Below are 20,590 nucleotides of genomic sequence, written 5' to 3' on the forward strand. Positions count from 1 at the left end.
GGGCTGAGCTGGGCCAAACCTGGGACAGAGCCCGAGGCTGCAGCGCCCGGGTTTTGCGGCGGCCGCAGGGCTTGGCTGGCGCCGTGTTCCCGCGGGGGAATCGCCAGCCGCTCCCTCGGGGTTAAAGGACAAACAGCCATTTTGTCTGCTGGACAGGGATGTCGTAGGGGAGCGGTCGGGCTGATTTTTTGGCATTGCTTCGTAGCAGAAGGAGAATGTAGGTGGCAGTAGGTTGCGCAAGTCCTTGTGAGAGCAGTGGAGCGAATGAGATATGGCAGGGGAGAGGAGTTAGCAGGGAAATCGAAATGATGTAATGAGCCAGGAGGCAGTTTCATGATCAGTGTGTCCTGTCAGCCTTAGAAAAGCATGGGAAAACCAAGGCTATACCAGTCCTGTAAAAATGAACATGGGACTGTTGTTCCAGTGCATTTGCATCTGGAGAGTACTTTAAAAAAACAAAACCAACCAACCAAAGGGTAGTTTTTGAAAAGTCAAACTGTCACACTGAACAGCAAAATCCTGCAAAACAACTTGAAGTTATTCCTGTCAGTTAAGGCTGGAATACAAAGGTTAAGATAAATCCAGTTCTTCCATCAGTATTACATTCTCAGGTTTGCCACTTGAGTTTGTATTAGACATGAATAACTAACTCATGAAAATCGTTGTTTAATGTTTTATTTAAAAAATATTCACTATCGTTTTCAAATAATGACATGATTGCTCAATACCTTGTTTTTAAATGCAGCTCTCAAAAGGGTTGAGTCCATCAAGTTTGGAGCTGTAGCTTGATATGTATATACACACACATACATTTAAAAAGTATGTGTTTATATATAATACCTATATAACTTATTACCTAACGGCAGTGTCATTTTTGAATCATGAGGAGTATTGCAGAAGGCTAGTAATGCGTAATCAGGAATATATAATAAAGCATTTATTTTCTTGCTTACAGGAGGGTACATTCTTTGTGTCCTGACATCATGTTAGCAGTTCCCAACTTGCATGAATTTAAGTACCTTTGGTGGAATTTGCTCTATCTCCCAATGCATCCTTGCAAAAACAACTTAGTACCCCTTGTTTTAAATATCAGCAACTATAATAAATTGAATGGGAATTTTAAATGATTGTAACATACCAACTAGTGAGTTTGAAAATGTTATCATTTTATTAGTTATTTTGCTGGATAAAATGTTAGAAATTCTTGTGAATATATGGAACTCTATTTAATCACTGAGCTGAATTTTCTAAGAGCAATTTAATGTTTCTTTAGAATTAAAATAGGCAATTTTAACTTGCTTTAAAAGCTGTTTTTTTCCTTTGGTGTATTCAAGATCTAAGTAAAGCTTACTCAGAAAGCCCGAGTGGTGCTGAACTTGGCTGTGCCATAGTTCTTGAATTTTGTAGTAAATAAAGCCTGTTACTAGCCAGTATTTATTTGACTTGACTGTGTTAGCTCTTTAGTAGTGGGAGACATGGTTGAAAGTTGTATTTGTAAGGCTTCAGGAGTCTCAGTGAGGTTGCCAGTGTGAGAATGGAAATGGAAGATGCTCCACTAATTTACTCTGATCCTGAAAGAGGCTCTGGTGGCTCCATATTGATAGTGACTAATGACAGACTTTTCAGAATGCTTGCTGATTACTGCAGACAACAGTCAGGGAGTAATATCTGAATGCCCTGATGCCCTAGTCATTTTGTGCTGGAGCTTTTAGAAAAAAATGGCATGTGCTGTAAAGAATGTACCTAAGTGCCATTGGGAGCACTGCAGTGTGTGGACATAACAAGAGTTGGAGTGCCTGCAAAAAGCGATACAACAGTGCTCCTGTCTGATTCGAGGTACCTTTTAAATCTTTTTATTTGAGTTAATAAACTGTGCTGAGGGAGCTATGTGAAAAAGATCTCGGTAACTCTCAGTTACTTAGGTTAATAGATTTATTAAAAATAATGTAAAATTAATTATTTTATGTTTAATTATATAGATTTGTTAGAAAATCTGGATTATATAGATTTGTTAGAAAATCTGGATTGATCCCATTTTAGTGTTGGGTTTAGATTACACACAAGAATTATCTATTTTAATGCTTTTTAGATTCAGTAAACAGTAACAATATCATAGAAGGTTTACTAGTTCTTCATTTGGGCTTGTACTTCATTCTTACCTCTTAATTTTACCAGGTTTTTGAAGGCTCTGTTTTTCAAAGAATTGACATGCTGGGTGAAGTTTAAAAGGCAGCTCTGATTTAAGTCACTTGTGAGAAAGGAAATGAAGCAAGACACTGGATGCGTGAAAGGAATGTGTTGTCAAATAGTTCATGTACGATGCATTATACTAGATTAGGCTTTTCACACATCTTAGCTTAAAAAAAAAAAAGCATATATGGCTTGTCTTAGGTAGCCAAAGCTGTTAATAGGGCAAGCAGAAATCAATATTATCTAACAAGGTTTCTTGAATTGGCACTGTAGCATTCTATAATAATATTCTTTGGAGTTTTTAGCCAGGACTTTGGGACAATCTAACTTCTATTTTTCCCAAGCATTTCCCTGATTAATTTCCAAGCAGTTCCCCTGGAGAAATGACTGGCCAAATGCTAAAGGACCTGATCTACGGTCCATTGGTATAAATATGAGTCTCTTGTTGCTGAAGAAGTAGGACTATTTGGTGGGAGTTTTGACTTTCTTGTTCGGAAAGAGCTGTAGTGAAGCTATATGATAGTAATTATTATGAAAAAATAAATCCATTTGCAGGTATCAGTTAATTTCATTTAAAACCTCCAAAATACTATTAAATGGTTTTAATAGTAATTCTGGACCTCAGCTGTCCATCTAGAAAAGAGGGAAAATAAAGAGTTCTTTCAACTCAAAAGGCTGAACAGCAAATCTCTCTCAGCTGTGGATTGTACTGCAGTATATGCTGTGCCTGATAAGAAAAAAGGAATGTAGCAACATCAGTCTGCTCAGAATGTGTTCCTGAAAAGTGGATGGTCTGTGATATGAAGGTTGGTTAGTGAAGTGTATTTTCTCCAAACAATTAATGTGACGGTGGGAGGTGATGAGTGCAGAAACTTAATAAATGGGCATGAGTTAATTTTGCAGGGATAGTATGCACATCGTGGAGAAGTGGAAGGCAGAAGCAGGATCATCAGGACTCAGCTCGGGAGGTGTTAGCTTTTCAGCAAGTGGCTTATCAGAAGGGATCACTGCTCTGGAAGGCCCCAGGTGCTTCCTCTGTGAGACTGAATGCTTGACCAGTGCCCTATTTTCCTCTCCTTCACCTTGCTTAACTTGCTTAATCTTGATTCACTGGAGAAGGATGAAGGCAATAAAAATTTAACTGTTCAAGGATTTAGCCCAAAGCATAACCCAAAGAGCCAGCATTTACAGTGTAGTAATCTGCTGGAGTCCTCCCAGCCTGATAGATTATATTAAGGCTACACAGATAAGAAGAGTGGGGATGAGTGGTTGGGTAGGGGTAAGATTATGATATGTGCTTTGTGGCTGATGGAGATTTTTCTAGTTTTCTCTAAATTATTCTTGTGTTTTCAGTTTTCTCCATATTATAATTTGGTTCTGTTTTTTAAGCACTTGTATTTAACTGATTGCTTATGAATGTAACAGCATGGCTCCCTAAGTTCTAGACAGGTTAATGTAGTTTCTAAAGTTTCTCAGGTGAGGGCTGAATTGGTGTTTGAATTGTTTAATAAGGTTTGATTAATAAAAGTGGTTTTAATAATTTGTCAGTGTCTGGCCTACAAATACTTCCTCATGATCAATGAAATCATATTTGCAGCAAATTTGAGTTGAAATAGCTCTTACTCTCCCTATTCTGCAGACTGCTAGCTGAGGCCCAGAATTAATATTAAAAACATCTAATAATATATTTTTTTTAAACAGAAATTAGCTGATACCTGCTAATGATTTTCTTTTAAAATTATAATTACCTTCATGCAGCTTGTTTTGAATTCAAAGGATGATTTCCCTTAAATTAAAGGAAAGTTTAAAACTAGGAAGCTGGTTTTACTGCTTTTGGAAAAAAAGAACTTTTTACGTATCCATGGGAAGTGGTAGATCCAATACAGGGATAAAAATTGAAATTTCCAAAGCAGGTTTCATAAGAGTGTTCCTTCTGTGGGTTAATTCTTTGCCTTGATAATATCCACTGTCTGTTTATGTAATAAATGAGGCAGGAAACATGTAAATTTTTTAACTTTAAAAAAAAGACCTCATTTTGTTTCCAGAACACAGAGGATCTACTTGCACTGTAACAAAAATACTGTTGTGAGAAAATAGTATGTGATGATGTCATGGGACACCTGCTATAATCTATATGGGTTAAAATGCCATTAATTATGACACTTTCTAATTTTAGTGTTTTACTTTGCAACATTCAAGATCTGTTTATGAGGTTTTGGTTTCTTTTCGTTTGGATTTTTGTGTCTATTTGTGAAACTTTTCAAGTTCAGCTTAATCTTTCTTTGGAGGAGTAGAAAAGAAGTTTGCATTTTCAGCTGTAGAAGGAGCCACCAGAAGGATTTTTGCTGACTCTGCTAGTGATGTAGGTGGAGCTGATCCTTGAATGGAGTGATACCAGAAAGAAAAGAAACACGGTGTTGTCACTAAGTGCTCCCTGTAGACAGGGAAGTGATTGGTTCATTTTTGGGAGAGCAGTCTGTAACAGCAGCTGGATTTGGGAATAAGGACTGTGACTGGAGGGGCCCCTTCTGCTCCAGTAGTTTGTGCTGGGATCCCCCCAGTCACTCCAGTTCTCTGGCACCACAGCCCAGGAGCACCCACATCCTCGGTCTGACTCCCATGGCTGGCACTGCATTCCGTACACACACACACATGCAAGACCTCCCCAGTACCTGGCACTGAGTCCTTGCAGCACACACATGCACAAGACAGTAAGATTGTGCAGAGCAGAAAGTGAGAGAAGTTTTAATAAGAAGATGTAAGAAGGTAAGACAGACTGTGGCCATCAGGAGCAGGGCTCAGCCAGACGGGTGTACTGACCTACCTGATTTTACAGGCAACTGGACCCTTTTTTACCCTTTCTATCTGCTTTGTCTCTGTTCCTTCCTGCTCTGCCTTTCCGTGCTTGTCCCTCCACAGCTTTTTAGATTCCTTCACTCCACACAATTCAGGGCCCCTGAGTTTGCAGACTGACCAGTTCCAAACTGGTGAGTTTTCCTCGGAGTGGTGGCTGTAGATACTTGATAGCCCAGCCGCTGTCGTGACTGGCAGGGTTTGTTTCTTGTCACTGTCTCCATGTTTGCTTTGTCAGGTGTGTGTCTTAGTATATTTTGCTTCCTAGCTAACCACTGTTCCCTTGGTTTGCCAGTCAAGTTCCAAATCAAGATAGTCTTGCTGGAATAAACATTCCTGCACTTTCACATGCCTGCATAAATTAGTGTGGCTGATCAGGTTTGGTTCTCATCACCACCTCCCTTATCATTTTGTGGTCAGGTTTGTGGCCCTGTATGTTCCTGTGTATAGTTTACCTCACAGAAAAAATGGTCCTTTACCAAATACCCTTAAAAATACTGACATTCATTTCCACATACCTTTACTGTAGCTGTCATGGAACATTTTGTATCTGCCAGCTTAAACTCTTTGTCCATCTCTTCGAACTGCTTATGTCTGCAGTGTTGATTCCCACCACAAATTTCTTGCTCATTATACTGCTTTCCTCTTTCTCACTATTGTTCATCTTACCCAGCTTCTTCCATAATTTTGTCCCACCCAATCACTGTTAAACCTTCAATGTAGTTACTTAAATTGCTACATCCTGCCTGTTGACATCCAGTTATCATTTTCTGTTCTTTTATTTTTCTCAGATAGTTTGGCTTGTTTTCAGGCTGGTACTTGCTCAGTTTGTTTAATCCAAGATGTGTATCACTTCTTTGGTAGTGATTAAAATATATCTCATGGTGTTAATGAATGCAAGAACTCTTCTTCAGACCTGCTTTCAGTAATGTGCAGAATATGTCAGTGTGGCATTGGTAGTTATTAACAGTCAGTGACTTTTTCTAACAAAGGGTTTAAGAAAAAATACATTTTTTTCTTTCAACATTATTAACTTTTAGCATTTGCAGCATTGTCTAGCAAGGACCTCCACAGCTTAACTTCAAATAGTTTGGAAAAAAGCACTATTTTTTTGTGGTGGTGTTTTTGCTTTGGACCTGCCACCTAGTATTCTATTCTGATTCTTACCGTATTGGAAGGGCATGAACATTCATTTCTCATTTATCTGTTTCATGTCATTCATAGTACAACTCTGTCACATTCTCCTCTGTCTTTTCTCCAAAAGAAACGGTTGAACCTAGGTGTTGCCATCATTGTATGACTGCTGATTCTAGTCTTTTCTTAGCAGATGTAATTTATATACCCATACTGTTTTAACATTGCCCATGTCCTTGTTCTGTCAGCCCAGTCCCTAGAATAGTGGCTAGAAGAAAGAACTTCCCTAAAAAAGTATGTGGTAGGTTGGCTTTGGCTGGACACCAGGTGCCCACCAAAGTCACTCTGTCCCTCCCCTCCTCAATTGGACAGGGGAGAGAAAATATAATGAAATGCTTGTGGGGTGAGATAAAGATAGCGACAGATCACTCTCCAGTTACTGTCATGGGTAAAACAGACTTGACTTGGGGAAATTGGTTTCATTCATTACCAATCAAACCAGAGTAGGATAATGAGGTAAAGCAAAATCTTAAAAATAACTCCCCCACCTTCTTCCTGGGCTTAACTTTATTCCTGATTTTTTACCTCCTCTTCCTGGCAGTGCAGTACGACAGGAACGGGGGTTATGGTCTCTGCTGGTGCATCTTCCTCAGGTGAGGGACTCTTTCCCGTGCTTTAGTTTGGGGTCTCTCCCATGGGAGACCTCCTCGTACTTCTCCAATATAGGTCTTTCCCACAGGCTGCAGTTCTTCACGAACTGCTCCAACATGGGTCCCTTCCATGGGCTGCAGTCCTTCAGGAATGTGCACTGCTTCTGCCTGGGTCCCCCAAGGGGTCAAAATGCTGCCAGCAAACCTGCTCCTGTGTGGGCTTCTGTCTTCATGGGTCCTGACAGGAGCCTGCTCCAGCACAGGCTTCCCACAAGGTCACAGCTTCCTTCAGGCATCCACCTGCTTAGCTGTAGGATCCTCATTGGGCTGCAGGTGGATCTCTGCTCCACCATGGACCTCCATGGGCTGCAGGGGCACAGCTGCCTCACTAGGAGCTGCAGGGGAATCTCTGCTCCGGTACCTGGAGCGCCTCCTCTTTCTCCTTCTTCACTGACCTTCATGTCTACAGAACTGCTTCTCTCACATACTCCTCTCTCTGGCTGCAATTGCTGTTGTGCAGTAACATTTTTACCTTCCTGAATCTGTTGTCCCAGAGGCACCACTATCATTGCTGATGGCCTTGGCCTTGGCTGGTGGTGGGTCTGTCCTGGAGCCGGTTGGCACCGCCTCTCTTGGATAGTTTCTGGCAGCTTCTCACAGAAGCTGCACCTGTAGCCCCTGCCACTACTAGAACCTTGCCATGGAAATCAAATAGAGCAGAAACAAGTCCTCAATTTGATTCTTGAAATCTGCTGCAAAAGTTTATCAGTGCTTTTTATCCCACTGTCCTTTTTGTAACATCTTTTTTTGTTTCAAAAATTTTAGTGATGAACTTTTTCGTGGAATTCAGCTTTTAAGACCAGGCACTGGAAAGGAACATTTTCCTTCCGACTCGGTATTCTGAGGAGCAGTATAAGCCAACCATGGGGATGGCATGGCTTGCCTCCTACTCCTGAAATTTAGTAGTAGATTTAGGGCCATATTATATGTTTAAATATATAAGCATATAATTAAATAAATTAACCCCCCAAACACATATATATACATATATATATATATATATATATATATATATATATAAACTTACAAAACTAAAGTACATACATGTACCAAGTTTGAATTTCAGAAATAAAATTATTATTCTTCAATTTGTCTGCATTTTTGTGTATATAGAAGCCTAGGCTAGTCCCAAACACAGTTGCAAAGGAAACATAATAATCTCTGTTTCATTGGATAATAGCCCTCTCAGATTAAATTCCTAGCATTCTGTTGCTACTGTAGAGATGCAGACCTTACTTAAGTAATAAAATTCCATGACATTTTACTAGATCTACTTTCTAAAGAGTAGTAGAACCTATTTCTTTAATATGTCATGAAGTTCCGTGCTAGTTGTGTTGGCTTAAAAAATAACCATGATTTTAATAAATTTGTGATTAGTTGATTTACTCTTTAATTTTTATTCTGTGAAAACCTCTTAAGAAACACATACAAGATCTTAAGCAAACACTTCCAAAACAGCAGACAGAAAATCTTGATTCTTTATTGTTGTTATTCTGTGTGTTTAGAAAAGCATGAGAATAAGACAATTATACATCTACTACCAGCAGAAACTGAAACAGCGAGTGTGTTTAAAATAGTTAAAAAAATCGATGTTGATTATATCTCTTTCTTATAGGCTAAGTGAAATTAGCTGTACAAAATTGGTGTTTTAAAGCTATTGAGCAAGAAACAAAATTAACATCAACAGCAGGTGGCAGTGCTAGCAAGAGCAGTGGTTCTGATGTGAGTTGTCGGCTGGTGGTTTGTGTAGTTTCAGCTCTTCCGCAAAAGGTGAGGTAAAATCAGCGATGGCTTGTGATTGTGGGGTGAATAGTAATGAGATATTGGCCAAATTGAAAGAAACCTCTTGTTTCAAGAGGTTTCTCCTGCTGAAAATGTGAAGTAGAAGGTTTTGTGAAGTTATTTTCATTAGGAGGGTTGTACTTTGTTATATAAGATAGCAAGCTTATTCTGTGCTTTATTTTAGATGGAATTGTAAATGATTGTATAAAGTTTGTATAAGAATAAATACAGAAAAAGAACAAAAGTAAAAACCGATAAAGTAAGCATGATTATAAAATTTCAGACATCATAGTCCATGGTAGTTCTGGTACCATTATCACAGATTTGTTATATCTTTGCTAATTCAAAGCTCTTTGTCAAAGATCATGAATCTGTTGATGTTTTAGAGAGCATTTTAAAAAGCATTACTGAAGCAGTTTATGTTAAAGACCATGTTTTGGCATCTTCTCATATTGTTGTGCTAAATTACATTTATACATTTCATTACAGAACAAATTGCTAAGCATATTAATTTTTTTCTTAATTGACCTTAGTGCAATTTACTGCTATTTATGACAGCTTAAACTTCTGCCAAGGTTTTAGTATCTTGTAAGGAGATAATGTAGAGATGACATTGCTGAGGTTCAGTGTGCTTGTGTTTATTCTGTTGTTAAAGAAAAGGTTTTAAGCCTAAAAATCATTCCAGCAGTAGAGAGTGCCAGGATCCTGTGTGCGGAGAGGACAAGACCAGCTCCCACTGATGACTGACCCCTGGAACACCCCTCAAGCATTGTTGTGAGGTTCAAGTAGAAGCCTGCTGTATGTTGGTGAAGTTCACCCACTGTGCTTCTTAGAAGAGAAAATTAGTGAAATTGGTAAAAAAAAATCAAAGGTAAGATGAAAGGAGCTTAAAATGTTATCTTCAGAAGTCACAGGACATTTTGTGGCACCGGTGGAGTCTTGTGTATGTTAACAAGCCTTTTTGGGTGTAGTATGGTAAGGAGAATTAAGCCATGTTGTTTCTGGTATGTCTTATCATGACTTTACAACACTCTCAGCTCTGTGGACCACTGTCTGCCTTAATTACACCTTATCTAGTAAGATGAAGAGGGTTGAAAAATTTCAGAAGAAAGATGTAATACAAGAGCATTGTGTCTAAAAGTGGTCTTCCAACGTTATCATAAGGTGTCAGTTGATCCTTAATATTCTGCTTTCAATTCATATTGTCAAACTTTTCAGTAGATGGCAGATTAATATGGTTAACTAGAAGTTTAAGGGGCTATAATGGTTGCATAATTTAGAAAAGAATTTAAAGATGTTAATGAAGTGTCTTACAGATGGTCAGGTTTTCACTAAAACTTTACCCACAGAAATCTAGGACTTTATCAACTCTGGCCTTTACTAATCTATGTATTAAAGCACAGTTCTTTTCAAATCAGTGTAATGAATTATTTGTGCTCATTTAAAGCAGGGCTGCTTTCTTTGGATTTTTTGTATTGAATTTGCATTGCATGTAGAGCATCTTTTGCATATAATTAAATCTATATTTGTTGGCTGCTTCACTGAGTTGAAACTGAGTTTAAAAGGCAGAAATACAAGTTAAAAGTATACAAATCCGTTACTTTTTTTTTTTTTTTAAGAGATAGAGATACTCTTTTCACACATAGCAAGTGAGAAAGCAGGGGATGCTGTGTTTTGATTCAGGCTATTTCAGTTGTTTTAACTAAATATCTGAAAAAAATTATTTTGGCTTTAAGGAATTTCAGAGTTTCCACAGAAATACTAAACTTGCTTTTACCGATTTCTTTAGTGGTGTTTTTGACCAGGCAAATAGTGTGCCTGTATGGCCTGCTAGGTATCCTCAAGCTTTTAAAATAGCTGTCTCTTTAGTAAACTTTTAATTGCAGCATCAAAACCCACTTGAGAGCTAGATTAAACTACCTGGTTATAAGCATGGCTCCAGTTAGACTGCTGGTGCCTGAACTAGTTTATGTGGAACTGGCAGTGTAACCTACCAGTGAGATACCACTATGCTATTCGTGTTGCACTGTGCATTTGAAGTGATGTTTGGGATCTGTGAAAGATTTGAACGTTAGTACTTATTTATGTCAAAGGAATCCAAGCAACAAATAGTATATATGAATCACTGATGAAAAAAAAAAGGTTAATCGTGTGATTTTGTCTGAGTGCAGACAAATTAGGGGAGGTGTTACAAGCATGAATAAGACAAGTCAGGGGAGGTGTTACAAACATGAGTAATTGTTTGCCATTGCAGACCAGCAGCACGGACTGAGAGCCTCGGTCACTAGATGGTTCTCATGAGACACGAGAGAGTACAAGCCAGCAGATCACTCAGATTTCTGAAAAGCTTAAAGCAAACAAAAATACCATCTCCCAGAGAAAAGGATTTTGTGTTTAAACAAATAAACTTTTCACTGTATGTGCTAGTTCAATTTTATGACACAACATGATTGTTTGTAATACAGAAGCTAGGAAGTGTGTATTTGTCTGGTTTTATTTATGTGTAAGGTAGTGACACCAAGAGCACTTGTGTATGCACAGTACAGAAAATCTAGTGCTTTTCTCATGCTAAAAAGCAAGCAAAATATGCTGAAAGAGAGCAAAGCAATTTGTTTGGTTTTTACCTCTCTGTATGCGCGTATGTATGATATGCATTTGCTCTGGGTACATGTATTAGTTCTAAATAGTTCTAAATTTGTCATCTGAATTTTAAAATCACTGTCTCGAACATGTACAGAATCTGTGCAGTACCTGATCTTGAGTGTGATCTTTCTTTGCAAATACAAAATTATGTTGTTTTTGAAATATTAGTTCAGATGATGTGTTTAATTGAAATTTGACACAAAACAGCACTTGCCAGGGACAGCTCTTCCTTTTCAATACTATGGAGAGCCAAAAGATGGAGGAGAAAATTGTCAGGATAAATCCAAGTTAAAGTACTCTGTGAGTATTCACATAATCTCATGTTAGACTTAAAAACCATGAAGATATTTAAGGTATTTTAGGTATTTGCACTGATTACAAGAAAACTGCGAAAGAAGTTCCAAAGGAGGTGAGGTGTTTGGTAAAAAAAACCAAACGCAAACAACCCCCCAAAACCCACCATAAACATTCATTACTAAATGTTTACAAAACATGTTTATTTTACAGCAGAGAAGGCGCTTAGATGGATAATAGTCATTGGAACTAGAAAGCTAGATATGAAAGGATAAAAATTTTGCTCATCAGCCTAAGAGCTTTTATACTAAATTTTTCTAAGTTTAAAAATGATATAGCACCCATAAGAGAGGAGATACTGTAGTTTATCTTTAGGACCATAATATGTACAATTGAAAATGATAATTTTCAGGAGCATAAAGTGATTATGCTGTAATGTTGAAACAATAGCTGTAACAGTATTAGTACATGTGATGTTTGCTAAAACATTTTTTGAACCATATGCTATGAGGCCAGTTAATTCTGTCCTTGTTACCAAAATCTTGCTCATTTTTGTTTAACAGTAGTCAGTGTAGCATATCTGTTTAACAGTGACCTATCTGTAAATTATCAAGGACCTGTAAGAAAAAATGTTACTTGTAGAAGCCCAGGATCAGGCCCCTTTCAGTAAACTCTATGCTGCTTGAGTCAGTATACATTAGTTTTACTAGTTATCCATTTGAACTATAAAGACAATGTTGTAATCAATTATTATGGGAAAACAGATTTATTAAAAACAAAGAATGGAGTTCATTCTATTTTTGGAAACAGTTCAAGTGCTGCATGCTGCTGAATGAAGTACATTCATAGAAACAACTGCATGCAATTCTGTCTGAAAAACTGGTAATAACATAAAGAAGACATCTTGGTTTTGTCAAAGTCAGCAAAATCTTTTTTTACTGGAGAAGTGCCATGTGTACATCTATCTGTCAACTGATTTTAAGTACACAGACCTCTAAAACGAGGCCTTTATATCCTGTTAATATAATTTAAAAGCATAACATGGCCACTTACAGCTTTAGTAGGGGTTAGTCAGATACTAACTTCTCTTTGGTTGGTGTGATGGTTTACAGAAATTACAGGAGCTCTACCATCTCAGAGAATATCAGTCTGACACAGGCACAGTGCAGAGCAGCTGCAAGCTTTTCCGTGTATATCCCGTGTAGGTATCCCTTAACCTTCTGTAAGACATCTACCAGTCTCTGTGTCTTAGGGTAAGGATGTGTTTGCTCTGAATATTTTCATCTAATTAGGATCATTAATTTGAATTTTGTTTTCATTGCTTCTGTCTCATCCAGAATCTTGAATTTGCTTACAAATCCTTTTTAAGGTATACTCATGGTTTTCTTGGTTTTGGGGGGGGGGTTTGTTTGGTTTTGGTTTTGAATTTTTGTTTGGTTTTTATGTTGGTTTGTTTTGTTTGTTTTTCTCCTTCATATGGTTAAGAGTAGTCCTTAGCTGGTAAGTCTTGATCCTTTTTTGCTCCTCTTTTGTAATTTCCAGACTTCCTCATTGTCATTACTTTGTATTCTGGTTACATCAGGAAATCCAGAGAAAATCATGTTCAGTATTGTGCAAACTACGTTAAAATTGTGCTAGGCTAAGGGATATTGCAGTGTGACTGCAGAAGATGGATAGGGCTTCGAGATTCCAGGTGTCTAAGAGAGGTGTTTATTGATTATGGGTATCTTTTTAATTTAGAGATGGCACGAGTGACCTTGATTACAGCAGAATTCTCTTGAAACCACATACTTCCTGCACAATAATAGCCTTGTGACAATCTATTTAAAATTCATATCAATGTGTTGAGCTGCTGTGTGGCATGAAATAAAAGATAGATGAAATCCCTGAGAAAATAGGGTAGAATGCATTTAATAAAAGGTTTGTTTTGCATTGACAGTAAAGCCAAGAAAGGGTTTAAATAGAGAAAAATATGTTTCTGTTTGTTAGTTTGGTTTGGGTTTTTTGTTTGTTTGGTTTTTTGTTTGTTTTTTTTGTTTGTTTGGGGTTTTGTTTGTTTGTTTGTTGTTTGGGTTTTTTTTGGTTTTTTTTGCCACTAGAGGGTGCACAATGCACAGGAATAGGAAAAAGCTGAGCAAAATCCTTTGCTACTTGCGCCAGAGCCCAGAAAAACATGTCTGAGGAACCATCTGTGTTTAGAATTTCAGGAAGCATTCAGAAGTTCCCAGACCATTTCTCTTGAGTGTCTGACTCTGCAATGTCTGTGCTCAGGACAGATCTAATGATAATCTTTCTTTACCCAACTCATCTAAAAAACAGATCGTCACTGTTTATTTTTGTAAAACAGTGCTGAAGAGTTTTAAGATATGCTTAAAACTCTTCTTTAAGAGCACTAGAAGAAGAATTTAATTTACTATTATAGTTTTAAGTATTATCACCTTTTGTGCTCTGAACTCTACTTACATGAAATACAACTAATCCCTGAATGGAGTTTACCTGTAAAGTTTCTATAAGAATCTCACTTTTACCTACTTATTGGAGCTCAGGTGTTGCATATCTGTAGGGAGCATTGGTAGAATGAAAAATTTAAGTGCAATAGTAGCTGATACATTGGTTTATGGACCATAAAATGCTCTTTTTTTTTTTTTTAATTACTGAGTAATTTGAATTATTGAATGGAGTTGTTTTGATCTCTTGGGTTTGATCCTGATTCCTGTATTGTGTCGAAGTACATGTTGTGTGGTTTTGCTCTTTCAATGGTGTTGCTTTTCTGAATTTAATTTGGGTTCCAGAAACACATTAAATAAGACATTAGGACCAAAGTAATCTAAAATATTAACAAATTTTTTTTTTTTGTCTTTACACTGGTTGATGTAAGGCAGTTCAGGCACCCTTTAATACTTGATTTTCCACTTTTCAACTAATTAAAGAGTCTCTGGTGGCAGCAAGAGATATGCCGAGAACCAACTGGAAGATATGTGAAATGTATGGCTACATGGAATGCTCATTTTCTTCTGGTATTCTTCAGAGACCAATGTCTTTGGTCTGGGGACGTCAGCTGTAGAGTATCTCCTGCATCATAACAGTAGTATCAGGACTGGTAGCAATAACTAGCTGGGGACTGAGATAGTCTTTATGCACTGTTCTTCAGTGTTGTCAGGAAGGATAGCTGTGAGGGAACTGTGGTCAGATGGGTTGTGCACACACAAGGTATCTTCCGCTTTGCTGTCTCAGTCCAAGGGCAGGTCTACTTTCTCCCTGTGTCTTGGCACCTTTGTTTTCCTGGAGCCAGCTATCAGGGCTGCCTTATGGTAGTGCCTTTTATAAAAAGAAGGAAGCACAATTAAAACAAAAGTAAAAAAAAGAGTACTCTGACTAAACTGTGTTATACAGTTTGATTATTTCAGTAAAGGTAAAGGTTATTCCTTTCCTTCCCACTCCATCTTCTGTGTAGTCAAATTCCAGACCATCTGGTACTATGAATATCTCTACTGTTAAACTTCACAGAGATCCCTGAGCAGCAGAGAAGAGTTAAGTGGTCATGGAATTGGTCCACATCCTTACCACTTTGCTTAAAGGCTTACTGTACCTAACACATCTTTATGCAGTGTGTAAATTCTGAGCTAAAGCACCTCTTCCAGGGCTAAAAGAGCAATTAATTTTCATAAAGCACTGGTTCTGCAACCATTCTTTGGAGACTGCCAGCTCCTGTTAACCAATGCCACATGTAGCAGGTTTTTTGATATGGAATAGATCTCTGAGCACACCACATTTGTTTCATATAAAACTTTAGGACATAATTGCATGTGGCTTTCATCACTATCATCTTATGATGCATTTTAATTTGTCTTATGAAGTTGAAAGGCTCTGTTTGCCGTTACCAATAATCTTGAATCATTCAGGCCACTTGTTTTAGGTTGTTTGAAATACTTTATAAGCAGCTGCAGGTACCAACCATATCTCTGGAAGAAAAAAAAATCAAAACAATATTAAGTCCATTAAAGACTGTTAATGATACGCACCATTTTATCATGAGAATAAAGCAAAAGGAAGGAATAGAGACAGGGAAGATGAAAGCAGGAGACACATTTTCAGCACATTAGAAAAAAATGATTGAAGAAGATTCAAGAAAATTCTTCACTGCTGTGGTTCCCATCCTGTTTGGAGGATGGAGGGAGAAAGTATTTCTTGTTCCCTTCTGAAAAGAGACAGAGGTTGTCCTTTTGCAGATTTTCTGCCTTTTTTTTTTCTAATGTCAAGATTTGTATTTAAGTGTTTTAGGAGTCACAAAGTAGCAGGAAAATAGAGAAAAAGCTGCCAAAAATATCATTTAGGAGAAAGGAGAGGGGGAAGCAAATGCCTATATACATGTACGCTTATTTTTTCCCCATTCCATCTTTCTTCTGCGCACACCTGCTTCACACTGTTTGTCTTTTGCTTAGTTCTGCCATGATGATTCATGATCACCCTGCATGCTGTTTTTCAACATCTTAGTACGTGGCTCACACACTGACAGCACTTTGGAAGACTGTTCCTGGAAATGAGTCAGACATCAGAATTAGAGAGGTCATTCTTTTGATCATAGTGTTGTGTGGCTGTTGGAGCTGAAAGGGTACAGGGGAGAGTCCTTTTTTCAGGGAATGAACTGTGCTGTGATTATAGAACTGATTAAGCTTCAGTGACCTCTCAACTGTCTTTCTAGGGAGCCATGGTCTGGCATTCCTAAATAATGTGAGATCTAAATGGCATACAATTCTCAAAACCTGAAAAGCCACAGTAACTACAATATCTAAATTAAATGTGGTAAGCCATACAAATGTGTACCATCTATTCTATGCAGTTTCTCCATACACTTCCAAATCAGAGAGTTAAGAAAAGAAAGCATCTGCAGACAATGAAAGGAGGGGTTCATGTGGCTTCATGTTGTCCATCAACACTGTTCTTTGTTAGAGTAGTTCAAAATGCAGCATGAGTAAAGGTGTTATACACTTTTTTCCCGTGTGCTTTGCCTCTCAGGAAGCATAGCACATAGTTTAGCCAAAGGGTTCAGTTTGTACCAAATGTATAACCTGTACTTTCCCCCCACCACCTTTGTAAGAAAAGATTAAATGTTTCAGGTTTGTGTCCAGTCTAGGCATGGAACAAAACTGAAAGTAGTTTTAAACTAGGCTTGAATCCTTCAGGATAGTCTGTAATTTAAAATGACTAATGCCTGCTTTGCAACTACAGTGATGCTTCAAAGTGTTTGCAGGATGAGCGAGAATTATAAACTGTGATTCTGGATTTCTAAGAAATGTCATATTTTTGATACATTGCTAGTAGTTTGACAGGCAGTTCTTTCCCTGAACGGGATAGCTTTTTGACCATATTTCTTGAGATGTGTTGGGATTTTACCTCATGCCGATCAGGATGTTTCAAGAATGTCATCTGTTGCACTCCTATATTTTCTGTAGTTGTTTCTATAATTAGCTGTGTGAAACGTATGCTTAATGAACCTGTTTTTTTGAAGTGCATGCTAGAAGGATGTGGCTTATCATGTCTTTTATAAGCATAGAGATACTGCCATGTGCTTCAATTTAAGTGAACATTTGCAAGTTGATAGTGTAACAGTTAAATTACTAGTGCGATAATTGCACTAAGGGGTCCCAAAATGTAATACTGACAAATGCTATGGCTAAATCATTTTGCTAACATGAGAAGGACATCTGGCCAAGCAGGCACAGTCTATATTAATTCCAGATTTTCATTTTTTTAAGTCTATGCCTTCTGCAGAGAACCACATGTGTTTCTTGACCCCTTCTACATAAACATATGTGTTCTCTGAAGTCATTTAATGTCTGATTCTGTAAGATCCCAGATAATCTACAACTAGATAATAGAAACTGCAGAGCACATGGTAGAAAAAGACCCAAAATATTATTTTATTGAGACCTTTTAGTCAGCTATTGCATTTCACATCAGAGGATAAGGTATTTTGCTGGTGGCTGAAATGAAATCTATATAACCTTTGTCAAATTATTGCAGTGTTGTTAGAATTAATTAGCTGACAATTTTTAACTTTTTGAGATCCTTAGGTTAGATGCTGTAGCAGTGAAATAAATGCTTTATGCTTGCAAGAAATTTTGGTCATGGTAAATTAATAAAAGATTGTGGTGAATCATTATGTAGAAAATCTATAAAAATCATGATTAAAATAGAGGTATCAACAGGTATAAAATAACATGATAACCTAAGATTACTATGAAGATGTAGTATTTTAGGTCCTTGACATGTCAACACAGTTTAAAAGTTTACATGGGGGGAAAAAAATGTATCCTATTTTTTGCTGAACACAGCTGTTATCCATCTTATTTGAAAATGTGAATATTGCAAAATTTATTATAACTGGATCTGTCCTATGACTGCTGATATTATTTTTATTAAGAATGCATATGGCCAGAGCATGTAAATTGCCTTATGATTAATGAGAAGAGGCAGATTAATATTTTTGACTTGTAGCTACCTTCACTAAACCTGATTTTGCATTAAAGTACCCATTGCCAACTTGTTACAGGACAATTTAATGTAATACTATTATAAACGAGCTAAATGAGCACTGTGTTAGAAATGGAACCTGTAACAGAGCCAATCTTTCCTCCTGCCTACTCTATCATGCTTTTCAGAGGGAGACTGCCTATTGCAGGCAGAGTCTTCATAGCCTCACTGAAAATATTAGTTACAGTCTCGTCTCCAGTGTGAGATTGGAGTTAGACTTATGAGAACAGGCTTTATTGTTCAGACTTGCCTCCAGAAAGAAAAGGTGCTCATAATCATTTATCTTTTCTCTTTCCAGAAGAAAACCTGTAAAGTTCCCATGCTGTGACTGTGACACACTCCTTACACCTCACCTCCTAATTCTCTGACACAGAGATTGACTGGAACACATTCCCAGCACAGCTCTACAATATGTCTCTGGCTTTCAACTCTCTCTGAAGAGAATGTACCAGGTTACTGCACTGGCAACCAGGTCTGTATGTCTTAGAGAGAAATCCAGGCTCAGAGAAGGTTGACTGAAGGTATGTTTGCAAGGCACCAGGCTGGCAGGATAGTTGTATCCATCAGTTGCCCTGTCTAACCTGAAGGCATACCCATCATATGAGTACACATATATACACATATGTCTTGTGGCTGTGAAAAACCACATGCCTTTCCTGCAGCTTTGCAGATTGCGTTCTTGTACATCAGTATTCAGGTAAGTTGGAAAGCCTTCGCAAGCGGGAAGTGGAACTCAAAGGAGAGTAAGTCAATCTCTTGAAAAGGGCTTTAAAGCATACTTTGTTTTTTAGGAGTTTTTTATTCTTTGGAACAAAAAGTGTGCTGAATTGTTGTCAGGCATATATGGGTATAATTTGTGAGTACAAAGAAATGCAAGCAAGTTTGTTGACTTATTGCTGTAGTGAGACAAGTAATAATTTTAATTAGATTGTAATGAAAATTATTGTGTCATGTTCCCCCCCTCCCCTAGCGAATTCATTATCTGATTAGTCAAAAGGGATAAATAATTCCTTTACATTTGCATTCCTTTTTGTCAAGCAGTATGGATTTTTCCTTCATATATACAAAGAAATGAAACTGGCTAATAATGAAATCATTGAGCATCCTTAACTATAAAAAGAACCTTTTAAATCCAGAACTAGAGGAGGGTTCTGCACACAAAGCATTCTGCACACAAAACAATCTGAACTTCCTATCAGAGTAACAGAAATGAGGTGGTCCAAACACACCTCATTGGTTCCTTCCCATTTCTGATGGCCTTGAAGCAGGCTTATGCTCCTTGATACTGGCTTTCCTATGCTTATTTTTGTCTATAGAGGCCTTTTTCTATCCAGGAGAAGGAAGTGGTGTGTATTTGCTTCTATATATACACCCATTCCATCTTGCAGGGTGGGTGATGTGTCAGTATCCCATGGGAGGAGAGGCGGGATTCAGAAGATCTGTACAAGAACGTTTTTTGTACACTCTAGAATGCATTTGACCTGATACTTCAAGTATTTAATCTACAGAGAATTTTGTGTCTGTAAGCTTTGTCTCCTCCCTTTCTGAAGAGAGTTCTAGAAGACAAAATTGGAAATTGAAAAGGAAATCAGTTGCCCCATACTCACTGGTCCTTTCATGCTTTTTTATTATTTTTTATTATTATGTATTGGCCAAGTATTTAAGCACATCTTTAGTCCAAGCCAATTTGGAGGGTGTTCGTACAAGGCCACCCCAAAGCAAGTAATCTCTGATTTGTAGTAAAACCAGGTTATGACTGATAGTTTTAAATACAGTGAAGATCTTGGAGGAGGCAAAACACTTGACTTGATGTTCAGCTTGAGAAGACTTGCTTATGGCTTGAACTAAGATCAAGAAGAAGCAGCAGATGTTGGAGGGGCGATTACCATTATAATAGAATCATTCAGGCAATCCTATTTAATTTGATTTATTTTGTTTTCTGTTATACTCTCAGATACCTTTCAGACATATGATTCATTTTGTTTGGAGTCTAATCCGTACTTCATTAAATCTAATCCACTTGTATTTGAATAGTTCTGGACATTTTTTTGCATTGATATATGTCATTGGGATGTAAGAAACTTCAAAAAACTCTTGTCATCAAGCACAGACCTTTGTTATTACAGTTGAGCACATCTTAGAATCCTGTTCATCAGCTTATCCAACTGTAATTTAAAAACAAACTTATTTGTTCTCCTGCATCTGTAGGGTCTAAATTTGACTCTTCTGAAGGTCAGAGGGTATGAACTGGAGAATCTGTCCTTTTACCTGATGTGAAACTAGTGCTAAACTTAATATCACTCTTAGAATATATATTTTTCCACAGATAGATAAATAAGATTTACTTAAAAATTTTTAAAATTAATTTGGAAAATTTGCTGTTTTTCTGAACCTCTGGGATTCTGTATATGACACCTTTTTCTAAGATGGAGGCAACAGTGGCTTTTTCT

The 20,590-nt window shown here is 37.5% G+C and overlaps 1 long non-coding RNA gene across 4 annotated transcripts in view; it reads left to right on the top strand.

The window, feature by feature from the left end:
* The first annotated feature begins 31 nt into the window (after positions 1–31).
* The window catches only part of LOC127468968 (uncharacterized), a 29,327-nt gene continuing 8,768 nt past the window's right edge, over positions 32–20,590 (top strand). For 2 of the 4 annotated variants that reach the window (XR_007903742.1, XR_007903743.1), the window contains exons 1-4: positions 32–217; positions 8,503–8,657; positions 9,355–9,540; positions 18,439–18,612. This is a non-coding gene — a long non-coding RNA (uncharacterized LOC127468968). The remainder of the gene's footprint in view (positions 218–8,502; positions 8,658–9,354; positions 9,541–18,438; positions 18,613–20,590) is intronic. The other 2 variants (XR_007903744.1, XR_007903745.1) reach the window with 2 other exon arrangements.

This window comes from Manacus candei, unplaced genomic scaffold (genome assembly GCF_025592945.1).
Source record: "Manacus candei isolate 608988 ecotype Guabito, Panama unplaced genomic scaffold, ASM2559294v1 h1tg000016l, whole genome shotgun sequence".
Taxonomy (NCBI): Eukaryota; Metazoa; Chordata; class Aves; order Passeriformes; family Pipridae; genus Manacus; species Manacus candei.